An 18019-nucleotide genomic window follows, 5' to 3' on the forward strand; every position below is an offset into this window, starting at 1 on the left:
ATTTGCCTGTGGTATTGGGTTAAGCTGGTGAAGCAGTTCTGCAAGCTGTTTAGAAATAAAAGTGGCTATTGTTTTTATAATGCAGTCCTTGTAGGAAGCAGTGTGTGTGGAGGAGGGGATTGGCAGCATTGAAATCCATGGTGCCTTGCTCAGCTTGCTGTGTATTACTACTACTTGAGGTGCAGCAAAATCAATCTAAAATCTTCCCTAGAGTATTTATTCTAAGTGCCAATGTCTGGTATCATATTCTGATCCGATCTTAACTGCTATGGAAGTCAATGGCAGTTAATGTGGAATCGAGGTGTGTTACTGACATTGGGTCTTTGAATACCGCCATTTAAAACTTATATAGTGTATTGCTGCTATTTTATCTAATGAGTAATTTCTATCATTCCATTAGGGAACCATCTCAATAGTGAATAACAAAAAAGCACATTTATTAAATAAAAAACCTATAATAGGCAATGTATGTGTACATAGATTTTTTAAGGCATTTTAAACTGTTTTGGTTTCCATAAGTATCTGGTACTTTTCTACAGTAGATCCCTATTCAAGAGGCATTTTCCATGCTAGAGATAATTTGCTAAATTCCTCTAGCACAGAAAAATACAGATCTTTCTGTGATGTCTATTAAAATAACGTCAAATCATCTTCATAATGTAATTTTCCAGAACCACGTGAGCACAATTGTGGAAAGTTATTTGTTAAAAGCACTTTTGCATTAACCAAAGAAACATATTGTACTTAGATTGCCAAGTATACTCTTCAAATGTAACTCATTCTAATCAACTTTTTCTGTTGTCCAATGAGGAAAATGCTTCTAGGATTATGTTATGTTTAACCCTTTATTAAGCATATATTTATTATGTTTAACATTATTCAACTCTACGTAACCCTACCGTTCCCTTTGTAATATACATATGTTGTGATTATAATAATAGCTAGAAATATTCTAACACTGGAAACTAAAAACGTTCTCTGTATTAATACTGAAACAGGCTATATATAGCACGGTGTATACTATAAGCACTAAATAAAAAGTAATATCACTATTATTTTCAAGCCAATTTGCCTATAATTTCTGTAATTTTTTTGTTATAAAGATAAGCTGGCTACCTTCGCTGCTTTTATTTATCATAAACTCCTATAACTCTTTAAAACATATTTGCTTAGGATTCAGGAACTCGTGCAAAAGCACTACACACAAAAATGTTTTATATATATATATATATATATATATATATATATATATATACAGGCATACCCCGTTTTACATACACCCACTTTACGTACACTCGCAAGTACGTACATTTTTTTTTAGTTACACCATACCCCTGTGTACGTACACGTGCTTCGCGAGTACGGACACCAGGGGGCGGCGTGCGTGCGTGCGCACCTCCAATACAGCAACCTCCTTCATTGTGGTCCCTAACTGAGTGGGAGTGCAGGTAAAGGGGAACGGGGAACGGGGCCGGATGGCAGGGGGAAGGGGGAGATCGGGCGCGCCATCAATCAGCTGCTATAGCAGTGATTCCGCCCGCAATGCAGCTCCTGGCTTTTCTCCCTCCGTTCTCCTCCTCCCTCCTCCCTCCTCCCTCCTCAAAGCTCGATCTGGCCTGCTGCTGCTGAACGGAACTTTGCATGTGAGTTACAGGCTACGGGGGAGGAGGAGGTCCTCTTCTACTGCATTCTGTGCTTGTGTGTGTGTGTGTGTGTGTGTGTGTCTGTCTGAGTGTGTGTGTGTGTGTGTGTGTGTGTGTGTCTGTCTGAGTGTGTGTGTGTGTGTGTGTATCTGAGTGTGTGTGTGTGTCTGTCTGAGTGTGTGTGTGTCTGAGTGTCTGAGTGTGTGTGTGTGTGTGTGTCTGTCTGTCTGTCTGTCTGTCTGAGTGTGTGTGTGTGTGTGTCTGTCTGTCTGAGTGTGTGTGTGTGTGTGTGTGTGTGTCTGTCTGAGTGTGTGTGTGTGTGTATCTGAGTGTGTGTGTGTGTGTGTGTCTGTCTGAGTGTGTGTGTGTGTGTGTGTGTGTGTGTGTGTGTGTGTGTGTGTGTGTGTCTGAGTGTGTGTGTGTGTCTGAGTGTGTGTGTGTGTCTGAGTGTGTGTGTGTGTCTGAGTGTGTGTGTGTGTCTGAGTGTGTGTGTCTGTCTGAGTGTGTGTGTCTGTCTGAGTGTGTGTGTGTGTGTGTGTCTGTCTGAGTGTGTGTGCGTGTGTGTCTGTCTGAGTGTGTGTCTGCGTGTGTGTCTGCGTGTGTCTGCGTGTGCGTGACTGAGTGCCTGTGCGTGACTGAGTGCGTGTGCGTAACTAAGTGCGTGTGCGTGCGTGATTGTGTGACTGAGGGAGTGCGTGAGAGATTGTGTGACTGAGGGAGTGCGTGAGAGATTGTGTGACTGAGGGAGTGCGTGAGAGATTGTGTGACTGAGGGAGTGCGTGAGAGATTGTGTGACTGAGGGAGTGCGTGAGAGATTGTGTGACTGAGGGAGTGCGTGAGAGATTGTGTGACTGAGGGAGTGCGTGAGAGATTGTGTGACTGAGGGAGTGCGTGAGAGATTGTGTGACAGGGAGTGCGTGAGAGATTGTGTGACTGAGGAAGTGCGTGAGAGATTGTGTGACAGGGAGTGCGTGAGAGATTGTGTGACTGAGGGAGTGCGTGCGTGTAAGCCAAGCTGATCAAGGACCTGAGTAAGGCCGTGCGTATAGTGCCGGCGATGCCGCCCAAAAACAAACACATTGCCACCGCCGCCGCCGCGTGCGCTTATAGTAAGCGCGAGAGCGGCAATGTGACGGAGCGGACTTTGGAAGCCGGGAATATTTGATTTTCAAGGGCTGTCACACCTCATGTGACAGCCCCTGAACAAATCAAATGTCCGGGAGTCTGCGATGCCGCCGCAAAGCGAAATATAACTTTCGCTAGCGGGGATGGGTGATGTCGCCGGTCGCGGGCACTATACGCACGGCCTAAGGAAGCACAGCATTGTAAAACACTGTACAGTATTGTACTGTACTGTTTTCACCAAAGTCACAAAAAATAAGTCCCAAAAATATATCAGTCAGTCAAATAAATGCACCTCACCTTCATGCCCTTTCAGTAAAAATACTGTACAGTAGAAGATATGCCCTCTCCTTCATCCTTCCTACATATTTTTAAAATAATTTTCCATTCATCCATGTTGTATCTGTCAGCACATAAGAAAAATCAGCTGACATTAAAGATTTTATTTCAATAAAGCCTACTGTATTTATTTTGGTTACAAATGCGTTATTACATCAGTTATGCACGTATATGAGGATTGCAGTACAGTACATGCATTGTAAAGTGGAAAAAAGGTAGTGCTTCACTTTAAGTACATTTTCACTTTACATACATGCTCCGGTCCCATTGCGTATGTTAAAGCGGGGTATGCCTGTATAGCAAATGGAAATATTACTCTATGCTCATTTGCATGTCTTAGACAGGTCTGCAACCCTAGCTTTCACCATTATCACCATTATCACCATTATCACCATTATCACCCAGCACACAGCACTTCCACTGCAGCAAGAGATTCTGGGAAATGACACGCAAATGAGCACACAGTGCCACCTTTTGCTTCAAAACCATTAACATGGTTCCCTATAGGCTAAAGCTTGCAGCATGGTTATGTTAAGGACCCTTTACCCTTCAAGTGAAGAAACTCCTGTGAATGTGTCTCTGACTAGGGAGTGACTATCATTGTTCATTTAACTGTGTGTACCATTCCAATTGTTGCTGGACTTACATGCTGGACTCATATGTTGTACTCAAGTGGTAATCTCTATGCGTTTGAATACATATATGATCAGATGACCGCAGTTCAATGCTAAATCCTCCATACAGTAATTTTAAACTCACATGGTCAAGGCTTGCATAAGGGTTCCTTTCTGCTTCTTGTTCACTTTACTTTACTGGATTAAAGAAAGTATTCCGGATTTATATCAGTGGATTTCTTTCTCTATAGTGATTCTCATATATTTGAGCCCCAGTTGTTTCCCCTACCTAGGGTAATCTAATGCTTAAAACATAGCGTAGACTCCCTTCACGTGTCCGCAAGAGACTTCAAAGATGCACAAGCCAACAACAAAGGCATATAAATACTCAGTATATAAATGCATGTAATAGGTAGATAAGAGTAATAATACTCAATAGTAAGTTTACACATGAAAGAATGGCAAGAGCAAGCGCCAGAGTGGGTGATGTGAACGAGCTCAGAGGGAAACCCGGGCTTCTTTGGTTGTCATGGGATGCGTCACCACGTTGGTAACTCCTTTAGCGGACGACGTCACTCACGATTTGAGATGGAAGGTGAAGGAGATCGGAGCAACATCTGATGCATATTAAACTAGCTGATTGTTCCCGTTTTGGCGCGAAGCTTTTCTTTTAAAAATTGCATGTCGCTCTAGCTGCCTTACCACTCCAAGTTTAAGACAAGGGTCGAAACATGTAGGAGTGGGAGCGCCTGGTGGGACCCCCTGCTTCTCTCTTCTTTGAGAGCACGTAGCTATACCCCATGTGACTTTGATGCTATGCACCCTCAAGATTGAGATGGTTATAATTGCAAGACTGTTATTTTGCCTGAATACTCTTACTGTGTTTATTTGACATCTTTTGACTGTGACTTTTTCCATTTATGGCCAGTCATTACTTACATTGTCAGCGTGACCTTAATTATTTCATTATGGCACATATATGCTAGCTTTAGTATGAAGAGCAGTGTATTTCACCACAGTGTGGATAAGACATAATACACTTCATAATGTTCATTTTCTTACATCCATTTGTCTCTGTTACGTGTCACTATACACCACAATAGTGTCAGGTTAGGATCGCTCCTTTATTTACTACCTATTTGCAGCAAATAGTTGGCTATCAGCCTTGCCATTCTTTCATATGTAAACTTGCTATTGAGTATCATTACTCTTATCTACCTATTACATGCGTTTACATATTGAGTATTTATATGCCTTTGTTGTTGGCTTGTGCATCTTTGAAGTCTCTTGCGGACACGTGAAGCAATTTTTCCGTATTGTGTTCTTATGTCATATGTGATACTTAATACATTTTGGTTACTTTGGTAAACCTGAGTGCTTCTTTAGGGACTCTTTCTCTGTTGCCACACATATATCAATATATATATATATATATATATATATATATATATATATATGAACAAAAAACAAACAAAAGCGCAAGCTCCATAGCACGTAACTGAGTAAAAAATAAGGTACATTTATTTAAAAAATCAGCAACCCATAAGAATGTGCACTTACAGGATTTCAAACAGAACCATTCGTGGGAGAGAAATCTCTATTGTGGTCATCTGCGGTGGTATGGTGAGTCCCAGGTTTACAGAGTGGATGTAAACAGCCCAGGTTCACCATGAATTGGCAGCAAGATATAAAGGCATCCAATGCCTGCACGTCCTTTGCTCCCTCATACAATGATTGCTAACACTTGAAATTACCGCCAGCCGGAGCGCAGGGAAGCCAGGGACTCCAAATACACCAATACAATCGCGATGACGTCACAGCTCTACGCGTTTCGTCACACTGCAGACATGCATGCATGGAACTATTGCAACTAGTTTGGACTGACTCTTTAGCTTTATCCGATATATTTAGTATCTGATTGTGCGCCTGATTGCCAAGGTGCAATTAACTACATTATCTGCCAATTAAGTCTTATACAGTGACCAATCTACTATGTGTGCCATTTCTGTTATGCATGGTCTGGCTCTTACCTAATGAAGCCACACCAGTCAGGTCATTAGTTTGTATGATGATTTATTTATGGATATTTTTTAATTAAGCCAGAGCATCTCAGTATATATATGTTCACATTTATGGGTATCACTGTACTGCATTTTATTATGGGTGTTGTTGTTTGTGCCACATTTTTCATGCTTGTTTTATTGTAATGACCAGCCTATGATGCCATTGGCCAATGTTGCTAGCATTGACACTGTATTTTACCCTTATACAGCATTAGGCATTTACACATGCCTTTATTCAGCCTGTTTAGGCTTATTCCCCCTCTTCCTTGATTAAAGCTAGTTGCTACACACAGTTTAACAACTGTTTATGAGTTATCACATTAGTTAGCAAGCAACATGATCACCATTCATGCCCTGAGACGCTCAGATCGCGAAGGACCACTTCGCCTGCAGTTGCGCTTATTATTTATTTAATTCCCGTGGTTCGCGCATGCGCAATGGTTATCCTGTCAGCTCCACACGCATTACACTCTCCCTTCACCAGCTCGCGGCTCGCGCATGTGCAGACATGCGTTTCATTGGTTACATGCGCCCCCTCTGGCTCTGAGACACGCGACGGAGATGATTTGACTTATAGCCTATAACCCTTGACCCCTGCATGCGCAGTGAGTGCGTTTCACGGGAGGGGTGCATCATTGCGTTTCAGTTAACGCCTGATGGTTTGGTTGCAATGGGAGGGTCCCGCATTTAGCATGTAAGTTATTGTTTGAATTAAATTATGTGTTGCACCTGTTTGTCATGGTTTGGTAGGGTATTTATATGTGTTCTATTGCACTCTGTATGTACATAACCTTCAGAAAGGTCCCATGTGTAGGACCAAAATGTTGGATATGATGTCTCACTAAATACAAATGTTTTTTGACTACCTCGTGGAGTGCTGCCTCTGATATTCGCTCATACGGTATCGTATTGCCTATATATATATATATATATATTTATTATATATATATATATATTATAAAAGAATACAGTGCTTTAGATTACAGAAAAAGATCATTACAAGAACATACAATTACAGTAAATGCAGTACAGTTTCTTAAAATAACAGGATAAAACATAAAACAGAAATCCCAATACATTACGTTACCATATGTCAGGGTTTTCTCCAGAGAGGTCACTGGTGTAGAAAAATGGAAATCCAAGTGTTTCATCCCAAAACATCCATCATACCTCTGTTGAATTCTGATTTTCATAATACCCTGCTAAGACTTATGTACTATGTTTTTCCCCATTGAAACCACATAAACCCACCCCTGTCATAAATCAGCTGCTAAATTGATGGTTTTACGATAGAGAAAAAAAACCTGCTCTAAAGCGGCATTGAGAATCTTGCCTCAAGATTTAAATGCTCATAGCTTAATTTCCCCCAATACTTAGACAGACGTGAGCCATATCAATAGATTCAGGCGATTATGATGGCTGTAACAAGCTTAATTTTGAATGACAAATGGATGTCTGTCTTTGGCACCTCTTTCTCATGTCATATGTGGTCTCATTGCATGCGTCTCTTTATAATATTCAGATATCTGTAATCGTTGCACTGTAGCGTAGAGGTTATCACCGAATATCCTAATTTCCAATAAAGTCCTCCAACTAAGGCGTGACCTGTGGGTCACCTCTCTCTGGGATTCACCAGTAATCATTCAAGAACGTTTATTTTTCTTTAATGCTGAGAGCATAGTATCTGTCTATCATGTATTGCCTTCTAAATGACACGTGTCACTTTTAGTGATGCCCCCCCCAAATTAAGTCCTGTTGACCTGCCATGACCCCAATATATTGTATTTTTAAAACTGTACAGATGCAGTCACCAGTATCTGACCACTTGCCTTGGAAAATCTGGGGCAATCTCCCAGAAAACTGCAACATTTCGGTGAGATTTCTGCAGCCAGATGAATGGCCCATTGAATTAACATCGTGGGGGTCCCTGAAGGTCCCATTCAAACTGAGACCCCCGCTGTGTTAATCCGATGGGCCATTAGTCTGGCTGCAGAATCTCACAGAAATGTTGCAGCATTTACTGTGAGATTGCCACAGTATTTTCCCAGACAAATAGTCAAATACTGGTGGCTGCATCTGTAGCTACATTAAACCCTGAAGCACAAGATTGACTAAAAGACTTAATATAAAATACTGTAAGCTGCAGAAATTTAGACGTGCATAGACATTCTCATCATCATTTTAAAATATGTAATATTCATGGGATAATAAATATCTAATCCCCTGAATGTACAGAGACGTTGAAGTGTATACCATATCATCCTCTTCACCCCTAGTCGATCCACTGCTGGATGAAGGCCTCCCCAATAATCTTCCAGGTAATGTGGTTGCAAGACACTCTTCTCCAAGTTGCTCCAACAAATATATACTGTTAATTTTCCCATCTCACTTTTGGTCATCGTCTTAGTCTTTTACTTTAACTTGGAATCCAGGTGAGTAATATTATTGTCCAACAATGGTAATTTGTTCTTGAAATATGTCCTGCCACTGCCATTACAAAACGTTTACCCTTGTAATAGTGTCACAGACTTTTGTTTGGTTTTGAACCCATTCTATCATTCTCATGTCTCTTCAGGTAATACCCAGAATACATCACTCCATACTTCTTTGAGTTGTATGAAACTTCTGAATGATCTTTGCATTTAGGGTCCAAGTTTCACGTATGTACGTGAGAACATGCAGAACACATTGGTCAAAACTTTTCTCTGCAGGCACATAGGAAAATCTTTCAAGGGAACTTTCCAGTTTGTTCCAAATTCATTTAATCCCATCTTCATTCTCATGTTGAGTTCATTCAATAGGTTCCCATTCATTGTTACTTGCCAGTCATGTAGACATAGGCCCTTATTCTGTAAAATGTGATAGTGCTGATGAAAAGCCCCATTAAAGTCAATGGGACTTTTCATGTGATAGCACGTTATCTGCACTTATCACACCTTCCAACGTCTTCTACTTCTATTCCATTTATTTTGCTTTTTTCAGAGTTTACACATTTGTTGCATATCCCTTGGTCTTGTTGAGATTCATGTGGAGTCCCACTTTCTTACTTGCTTCGGTAAGTTCTCTGATTTATTGCTTGAGGTCTTCGGAGCTTTTGGCAAAAATAAAAATCTCATTTGCAAATCATAGGTGGCATGAGAATTAACCGTTGATTGTGAATACTTTTTCTTCCAAATCCAATCTCCTGTCTTGAATAATTTTTCAAGTGTTGCTGTAAAAGGCGTTGGTGACAGTGGGGCCGATTCACTAAGCTACGTTAATTAGCGCTGAAATGGGTTACATCACTCGGGCGAAAAAGGGTGAAGCCATAAGCGCTATTCACTAAGGCTGTTTGCCGCGTTTTTGGCCTGCCTTGCCCAAAAGGGCCATATCACGCGATCACCTTCTTCCCCCCCTGATATCGTGCTTAAAGTTAGATAGCATGATAACTATTATAAACAAAGCAGCCTGTAAGAACTGTATGGAGACGCTGCGTCTCAATGCACGGCTCTTACAGGCGATCGTGCTGTACAAATATGATTTTTAATACTAGTGTACATGAGCAGGGGGTCTCCTGAGCTGAACCGCATTGGTTTCAGGTTTGGGGACCCCCTACTTCAGGAGATATAGGCCCCGTTATGGGGTGCCGGTATCCCCTGCAGAATGTAAATGTCACGTGACGCGGGAGCTTTACAAGTGCAGGGGATACCGGCACCCCATAACGGGGCCTGTATCTCCTGAAGTAGGGGGTCCCCGAGGCTTAAGTCAACCTGCTTCAGTTTAGGAGAGGTCCTGCTCCCGTGCAGTGTGATTACAATCCATATATTATTATTGCTAATATAAGTGAACTGAATTAAGTTCTTACAATTGTGTCCCGTAAAGTTCGTGTATGTTCATTTTTTTCAACGGTGTGTGACAGTCTATGGAAGGACTCAACCACTTCACTATAATTGTGTTTTTACTTCTTTTAGATATGTTTTAGTTCACAGCATAGCTATGGTACTGTAGGGGTTAAGTGCTGAACTGTTGATCTGGTGAAATGATGAACTGATTAAATGAGGGAAGCACACGTGAGAATTTATAATTACACTTTGGCGGGATCATTTCTAATACACCCTATAAAAGCCGCCCGACAACATGTGGTCTGCAGCCCCTGAGGCTGCTGGGACTTGCAGTTCCCAGCGGATCTATGGGTGTAATGGTCGCCGCTGGCATTATACTGCGCATGCACCTGGTGTACAAAGATGGCTGCCGTAACTCTAGATACTATCTGCGCATGCGCGAGACTTCTCTGCACATGCACGCGCACACATAAAATGGCGGCGCCCTCTGCGGAGCACCGGCGACCCGCTCGCCAGTTCACAATCTCCCTGCAGCAACCACACAACCATCCCACTCATGCAGCCTGGAGGTAACAGGGGGACCTGGCAACATACTATATGTATCAGGATAACTATAACATTGCTCAATTGCTCTGGAATATTCCTGTTCTTCCACCAGCATCTAAAGAGTTTATGCAAGGATTTTCTCTTCTTCTTTCCTAGATTCTTTCAATATTTCAGTAATTCCATTTCCCCCATGATCCTTCCCATTCTTCATGGATTTTATTGCTTTTGTATTGTATTGTATGTCTTTATTTATATAGCGCCATTAATGTACATAGCGTTCACAGTTGTAATACATGTGGTAATCAAATAATTAACAGAAAATATAAATAACAGATCATGGGAATAAGTGCTTCAGACATAAAAGTAACATTAAGGAAGAGGAGTCCCTGCCCCAAGGAGCTTACAGTCTAATTGTTAGGTAGGGAGAACATACAGAGACAGTAGGAGGGAGTTCTGGTAAGTGCGTCTGCAGGGGGCCAAGCTTTATGTATCGTGTTCAGAATATCCACAGTGCTATTCATATGCTTCTTTAAGCAAGTGTGTCTTAAGGTGGGTCTTAAAGGTGGATAGAGAGGGTGCTCGTCAGGTACTGAGGGGAAGGGCATTCCAGAGGTTTGGGGCAGTCAGTGAAAAAGGTTTAAGGCGGGAGAGGGCTTTAGATACAAAGGGAAAGAAGACTTCCTTGAGAAGAACGCAAGAGTCTGGATGGTGCATAACGAGAAATTAGGGCTGAGATGTAAGGAGGGGCAGAAGAGTGTAAAGCTTTAAAAGTGAGAAGAATGGAGTGTGGGATGCGGGATTTGATCAGAAGCCAGGAGAGGAATTTCATGAGGGGAGATGCTGAGACAGATCTAGGAAAGAGTAGAGTGATTCTGGCAGTAGTGTTTAGGATATATTGTAGGGGAGACAGGTGAGAGGCAGGAAGGCCGGACAGCAGGAAGTTACAGTAATCAAGACGGGAGAGAATGAGGGCCTGAGTCAGAGTTTTAGCAGTCGAGCAACAGAGGAAAGGGCGTATCTTTGTGATATTGCGGAGGAAAAAGCGACAGGTTTTAGAAATGTTTTGAATGTGAGGAGGAGTCGAGTGTGACCCCTAGGCAGCGTGCTTGGGCTACTGGGTGAATGATCGTAGTTCCAACAGTAATGTGGAAGGAGGTAGTAGGGCCAGGTTTGGGAGGAAGTATGAGGAGCTCTGTTTTAGCCATATTGAGTTTAAGGCGATGGAGGGCCATCCAGGATGATATAGCAGAGAGTTTTGCCACTTCTTCTGGAAGTACGCATGGTACATCATTCATGGTTTATTTTCACACATCGTCTGTTAGTTAAAACAGGGTATAATCTGTGTTCTCATACAATTTCATGTTCTGTGTTCTCGTACAATTTCATGTCCTCAACGCATTTATGATAAGCACACTGTCTTTTATTGTTAATCCATCATCTTGTTTGAATGCAGTGATATGATTGGGAAGAAGCAAAAGTCGCTGCTTTGTCTTATTTAAGCTTTTATTATCTTCGATAATCTTCTTCACTGTATCGCAGTAAAATTTTGTTACATCTTCCATTATATTTTTGCGGATTATTTTACACAAATATGCATATTCAATTCTTGTTCTTGCATGTTGGAATTGTTTTATTTCATGTTGTCTCCTCTGTAGTTGAATGTGCAGAAAGCAATTACCATCTTCATAAATTCGTCATAATTGTTTGTTAAAGCGTCCCCATATATTTTGTGTAAAATTAAATCATTTTTCAATTCTAGATTAAATTCTCTGCTATTGTTCATGAGGTTATTGATGTTGATTGGTTTTGTCTTCTTTTTAAACAGTTTTCGTCTTTCCTTCTTTGGATTCAGATGTAATTTGCAGCTAACCAATCTGTGATCACTCCTTCTGTCAAAACTATTAAGCATTTTGCAGTCTTTAATCACGTGTTTCTTGTCAGCTAGGAAATAAGCAATTTCATTCTTGATCCCATTGGGTCTATTCCATGTCCATTTTCTATTTGGATTCTTCTTGAACTATGAATTCATGATGTAAAAGTTTTCACATTGTGCAAATTCTACCAATCTGTCTCCACGTTCATTCCTTTTACTTTATACTTACCAACTGATGCTTCATCTTTCTGCTGGGCACCCACCCATCTTTGCATTGAAATCTCCCATAAATAACTTGAGGTGATAATTTCCTTTGTTGCTAAAGTGGTTGATTTCTTAGTAAAAAGATTCCCCTTCATAGCCTGTGTGACGTGATGCTGGGGCATACGCTTGGAAACCTGTATGTCTTTGTCAACTGAATGAGGATTGTGGCTTCTCTTTCTCATTAGCTTTCATACTCCACAGTTGTTCTCGTGTTAATGATGAAGCTTACTACACAAATTCTTCCATTTTTTTACTTCTGTAATAGAATAGGTGTCTGCATTTGAGCTGAATGCAGCCTTCATCTTTTATTCGTACTTTAGTAAAGCCAGGAATATCCCATTTCATCTTTTCAACTTTGTCTTCCAGTTCATGCAGCACTGCTTCACTGGAGAGATTCCGGCAGTTGCCGGTTGTCAGATTTAGGTTTGAATGACAGCTTTTGTTTAACTTCTGGGGATTCTTAGCACTTTTTGCCTTCATGCCTTGTTCCTTAATGCTGTCAGGCCCAGGGACAATCCAGCCTCAGGAAAATGAGGGCCATTGATTTTCGGTAACTTCCATATTTGGTGGTTGTGGCCTTACCGTTCTTGGCAGCCATCCTTATTTGAATGTATATAAATACCTTTCCAACTTTATGCCAAGTATATTTTTCAAGTTTTCATAGTATGGTTAAACCTACCTACACAAGTGCCACTATACTTCTTCTTGAACACCTATTGCCAACTTCCCATCACTTAGAGATGTTAGATAAGCATTTGAGAGAAGAACACCATTTATATACAGTATGTTACAAGATATATAAATACAAAAATAGACATAAACCTGGCGCATGTGTAAATACAGTGAAATGATGTGAAATGATATTAAAGTCCAAATATACAGACTATTGTTCCCAATCTTGAGTGGTCATCTGGTGATATATGGTATCAAAATCACAGTTCACAGAGCAAAGAGTGAACAGTCCTCCTCACGATATATTCAACCTGCAGATGTATGACATAGAGCAGAGAAACAGGACATTGCGCAGTATATCTAGTTGCCAAATGTGCCCTTATGATCAAAGCTCAATGAAATGCCTACTTACTAGAAGTAGATAGGATGCATGCAGGGGAGAGAATCTGTACTTGGAGCCTTCTGAGTCCTGGTCGCCTCTGGTGTAACACGAACCCCTCGTGGTATCCTCTGCTTCCGTGGACGTCAGGCAGGTCTCCCTTTCAGGAACGTAGTTTCCTGGATCTGCTTCAGGGTTCCTTCAGCCTCTTATTTCCTCCAGTGGGGACAAAAGAGGGCAAAGGATTGCGCAATAATAAAAAACTTTAATGACGCCTACCTCTAACAAATAAAATACTCACAAAAGACGGTGAGTGTAAAAACAAAGAAGTGCCCGACCCAGCACAACACAAACGCTGCACTCAGTCTTTGAATGTCCTCCTCGGTGCCGCGTGTACCTCGCGGGATTCCGGCGCGGTTTGGATGACGTCACCGTCTCCTCTTCAATGACTAGCAGCTTGAGTGTGTGGGGCAGTAGCTCTTAGGCTCCTCCCTACGCGTTTCGTGACGGGGAACGTCACTTCGTCAGGGGATTGTGGAGCCTCATCAATCCCGTGTGCAATATATAGCCCCAGTTTAACCCCTCGTATACAGGAGCCACTTTGGGCCAAAAACTAACAGGGTGATTCCACTTGCTGATAATTACCATCAGATGGGTATGAGCTTAATCACCTCTGAAGCGACTCCCTGACTCAATTAGGATTCATGGGATCACTTAATGCAAATACAGTAAAAATGTATAAAACCATGTATAAAAACATATGAAATTACATTGGATGAGAAAATAAATGATTGGTTCCAGTGCATCAAAGGAATGATGCTAAATCAAAATCGATGTTTAACCCTTTCGGGGAGAGGGTCTTGAGAGTATAGATCCAGAAGGTTTCTTGCTGTGAAACCCTCTGTAGTCTATCACCCCCTCTGATACCCACCTTGGGGCAATCTATGCCGATACATGTGAGCCCCTCTGGTGATTGATTATGGTGCAATTTAAAATGGTTGGAAACACTGTGTGTTTCCAAACCATTTTTAATATTGTACACATGTTCGACAAATCTTCGTTTCAGTGGTCTCCCCGTCCTGCCCACATATTGTAATTTACAGGGACATTCTAAAAGGTAAACACAGAAATTAGATTTGCAATTAATAAATGAACGGATTTCAAAACTTTTACCAGTTACATTGGATTTGAATTCTTTACATTTTGATCCATAACTACAACCAATGCACTTCTTACAGGGAAAATAATCTTTAAGTTCTTTTAACCACATTGTTTGTACCAATCCTTGATGTTTCTTAGGGCAACTAGGGGCCAGCTGGGATTTTAAGTTTTGAGCTTTTTTATACACAATTTGCGGTTTGTCAGGTAATATGGATTGTAGAATAGGATCTCTTTGTAGGATCCCCCAGTGTTTATTAAACACTTTGGATATCTCCCTAGACATACCGTTAAATTGTGTGATGAAAGGGAGAAATACTTTATTTGCATTGGCAGCTACTTTTTTAACCGGATGGATCAAGGAAGCCCTTTCTGTGTTGTTAGCTTGCTCAATAGCATTTTTAACAACTTTCCCATTGTATTTCCTATCTTTAAACTTATTACCCATGTCCTCAATTTGTTCCTTATACACTTCCAATTGTGAACAGTTTCTTTTTACCCTAAGCGCTTGTCATTTTGGGATATTTTTTAACCAATGGGGATGGTGGTGGCTGGATGCCAAGACATAGGAGTTGGCATTCACCTCTTTGTAATAAGTTTTTGTGTGTATCTCATTATTAACAGTGTAGAGGGTTAGATCCAGGAAGTTTATAGACTGTGGACTAGTACTAAACGTGAATTGTATATTATAGTCGTTTGTATTAAGATGTTCTTTGAAGGCCTCTAAATCTTCTTTAGTGCCCTTCCAGACGCATAGCACATCATCGATGTAGCGTTTCCAGAGTACCAGGTTTGCACCATATGGGTTGTGGTTAAGGATGTAATTTTCTTCCCACATGCCCATAAAAATGTTAGCATAACTTGGTGCAAACCTGGTACCCATCGCGGTGCCACACGTCTGGAGGTAATAGTAGCCATCATGAGAGAAATAATTGTGGGTGAGTATATACCTGATGGCTTCTATAATGAATATTTTAACTGAAGATTCCATGTTGGTATCTTTATTCAAAACCCACTCTATGGCCTTCAGACCCTTTTCATGGTCTATAATAGTGTAAAGGGACACCACGTCGCATGTGACCCAAATCAGATCTTCTTCCCATGTTAGATCTTCAATGGTTCGTAACACATGCGACGTGTCCTTGAGATGTGATGGTATTTCTACCACATACTGCACCGACACACTTTATTCGAGCAAATACCCAGTATGTACCTGGCAGATACCTGGAATGCGCCGCTCCTCACCTCTGACAAGCCCCGTTGTGTTTGCCTTCCCAGCCTGGGTTCATGCCTGGCTGACGGGCGGCTGATCAGTTAAATGATAATGATTAGGATTTAATAGGCTGCAATGCTTCGCGTGTCTACCAGATGGCATAAATTCATGAATTGTAATGCAGTATATATATATATATATATATATATATACTGTGCAGTATTGCAGCCAGCGGGAATAAAATGCTTCAATCCCTGCCTGGAAAATACCTCAATGCACTCGGGCAGAAAACAGTCACAAACCTCAATACACCCGGGTATACCCGAATTCGTGGGACTAGCTGAGCTCGAATAAAGTGTGTCGCCAGTGTACTTCTGTAATAGATGATCCACAAATTGAGATAGGTTGGATGTTAGGGACCCTACCCCTGAGATGATAGGTCTACCTGGGGGTTTCAAGGGATTTTTGTGGATCTTCGGGATAAAATAGAAGAGTGGTGTTTTAGGTTGTTCTATCAATAAGGACTCCAACTCTTTTTTACTGATAATACCCGTATCATACCCTTTTGCCAGCCATTCTGATAACTGAATACCATATTCCTTTGTGGGGTTATTTTTAAGTGTTTGATAGGTTTCCCCATCACTTAATATTCGTTGGGATTCTTCCTGATAGTAGTCCCTGTTCATGACTACTATCCCACCACCTTTATCAGCTGGCTTGATCACTATCTGATGATTATTTGATAATGATTTTACTGCTTCCTTCTCATTTGTGGTCATATTTTGTTTTTTACATTTGAAGTCTTGGCTCAAGTTTTCTAAGTCTCCTATGACCATGTCCGCAAAGGTGTCTATAAACTTCCCTTTACACATCTTAGGGTAAAATGTTGAACTTTTCTTAAATGCAGTCAATGGGGACTTCACTGCGTTTGTACTTGCTGTGTCCATGTTAACAGCTCTAGTGACTGCATCTTTGATAAAATACTTCTTTAGTGTTAACTTCCTAACATATTTATGTACATCAATAAATGTTTTAAACATGTTAGGTCCCTGGACTTGAGCAAAAGTGAGTCCCTTTTCTAATACTTTTGTCTCAACACCTGAAAGTTTGTGATCACTAAGATTAAAGATATTCTGTTTTTTTTACCAATCTCTGCCTGCATTTGTTCTTTTTCTGTTTTCTTGTTCCTCCTCTCTTTCCTCTGAGACGTCTGCTCGTGATCTTTTTCTTTCTAACTCCCTGGGTCCTTGCCACTCTCTCCTGCTCTCTCTCCTGGCTTCGTGAAAGGGCTTGTGACTTCTGCGTTGCTCTAAAAAAGGAGGAACAAATCTTTTATTACTTTCTCCATCTCTATCTTCTCTTTCATTTGATCTCCATAGTGGTGATCTCTCCCTATATTTTCTACAAGTTTGATCTCCCTCAGATGTCTGTGATCTAAATGATTCATATCTTGTATGACTGTTTTCTGGGTTCTTCAGATCTTTTGTATCTTTTTTATCTGTCTTTGTCTCATTCTTCTTACTTTGAGCATGTTTAGAATTGGAGTTTTTATGAGACACTTTACTTGTTTTAATTACCGGTGGTGCTGTATTAATTACTCCTTCTACATTATCTGTTGGGACTGTCACCTGTTCTCTTTTCCAGTTACGTTGTTTATTTTCGTCATAATCTTTTTTGTCTCTTGCAAATTTAATTTGCTTATTCAATTTGGTTTCTCTATCCAATTTTTCTATTCTTAAAATCACTTTGTCCTCTAGTTCCTTATATTCCTTTAGTTCCATAAAGGGTTCCAGATTCTCCTTAATCTGATTAATCTCACTGTCAATGATCTCCAAAGTAGAGGCTCTTTGTTTGATCACTAACTGTATGAGATTAACCGAACATTGGTCCAGATAGAAATTCCACTCCTCCATGAAACTTTCTTTATCTTGATCTAACGTGGGGACTTTTAAAACTCTTAAGCCCCATGGGATTCTCTTGCACTCCAGATATTTTTTAAGAGCGTAAGAGTCCCAAGTTTGCTTAACTTCCTGATGTAATAGTTTCTCTAATTTTGAGAACTGCGTTTCTAGATTTTCTATTTCCAGATCCATACAGTCTGGATTTTCATCAAAGACCCCATCAAAATTGCAACCTCTAAGTGCTCTATTAGTGAAAAGAGCCATACTAATGACAAAGGTGAAAAGGGTATTATGTGAGGTGAGCAGCTATACAGTGTGAGATAACAACAATAAAAATACAAAATATACTGTGACAAGCGCTATACCTAAATTAAAACTATGCAGTGCACATGTGAATTAATAAGTGCACTG

At 40.8% G+C, this 18019-nt stretch overlaps 1 long non-coding RNA gene across 1 annotated transcript; it reads right to left on the reverse strand.

Annotated features, from left to right (window-relative positions):
- Positions 1-13039: 13039 nt before the first annotated feature.
- On the reverse strand, positions 13040-15899 carry LOC142477432 (uncharacterized). The gene is made up of 2 exons (XR_012792383.1): positions 13370-15899; positions 13040-13268 (listed from the first exon to the last, which is right to left on the reverse strand). It is a non-coding gene; the product is annotated as an uncharacterized LOC142477432 (long non-coding RNA).
- Positions 15900-18019: the final 2120 nt, after the last annotated feature.

Source organism: Ascaphus truei, unplaced genomic scaffold (assembly GCF_040206685.1).
Source record: "Ascaphus truei isolate aAscTru1 unplaced genomic scaffold, aAscTru1.hap1 HAP1_SCAFFOLD_209, whole genome shotgun sequence".
In the NCBI taxonomy this organism is placed as follows: domain Eukaryota; kingdom Metazoa; phylum Chordata; class Amphibia; order Anura; family Ascaphidae; genus Ascaphus; species Ascaphus truei.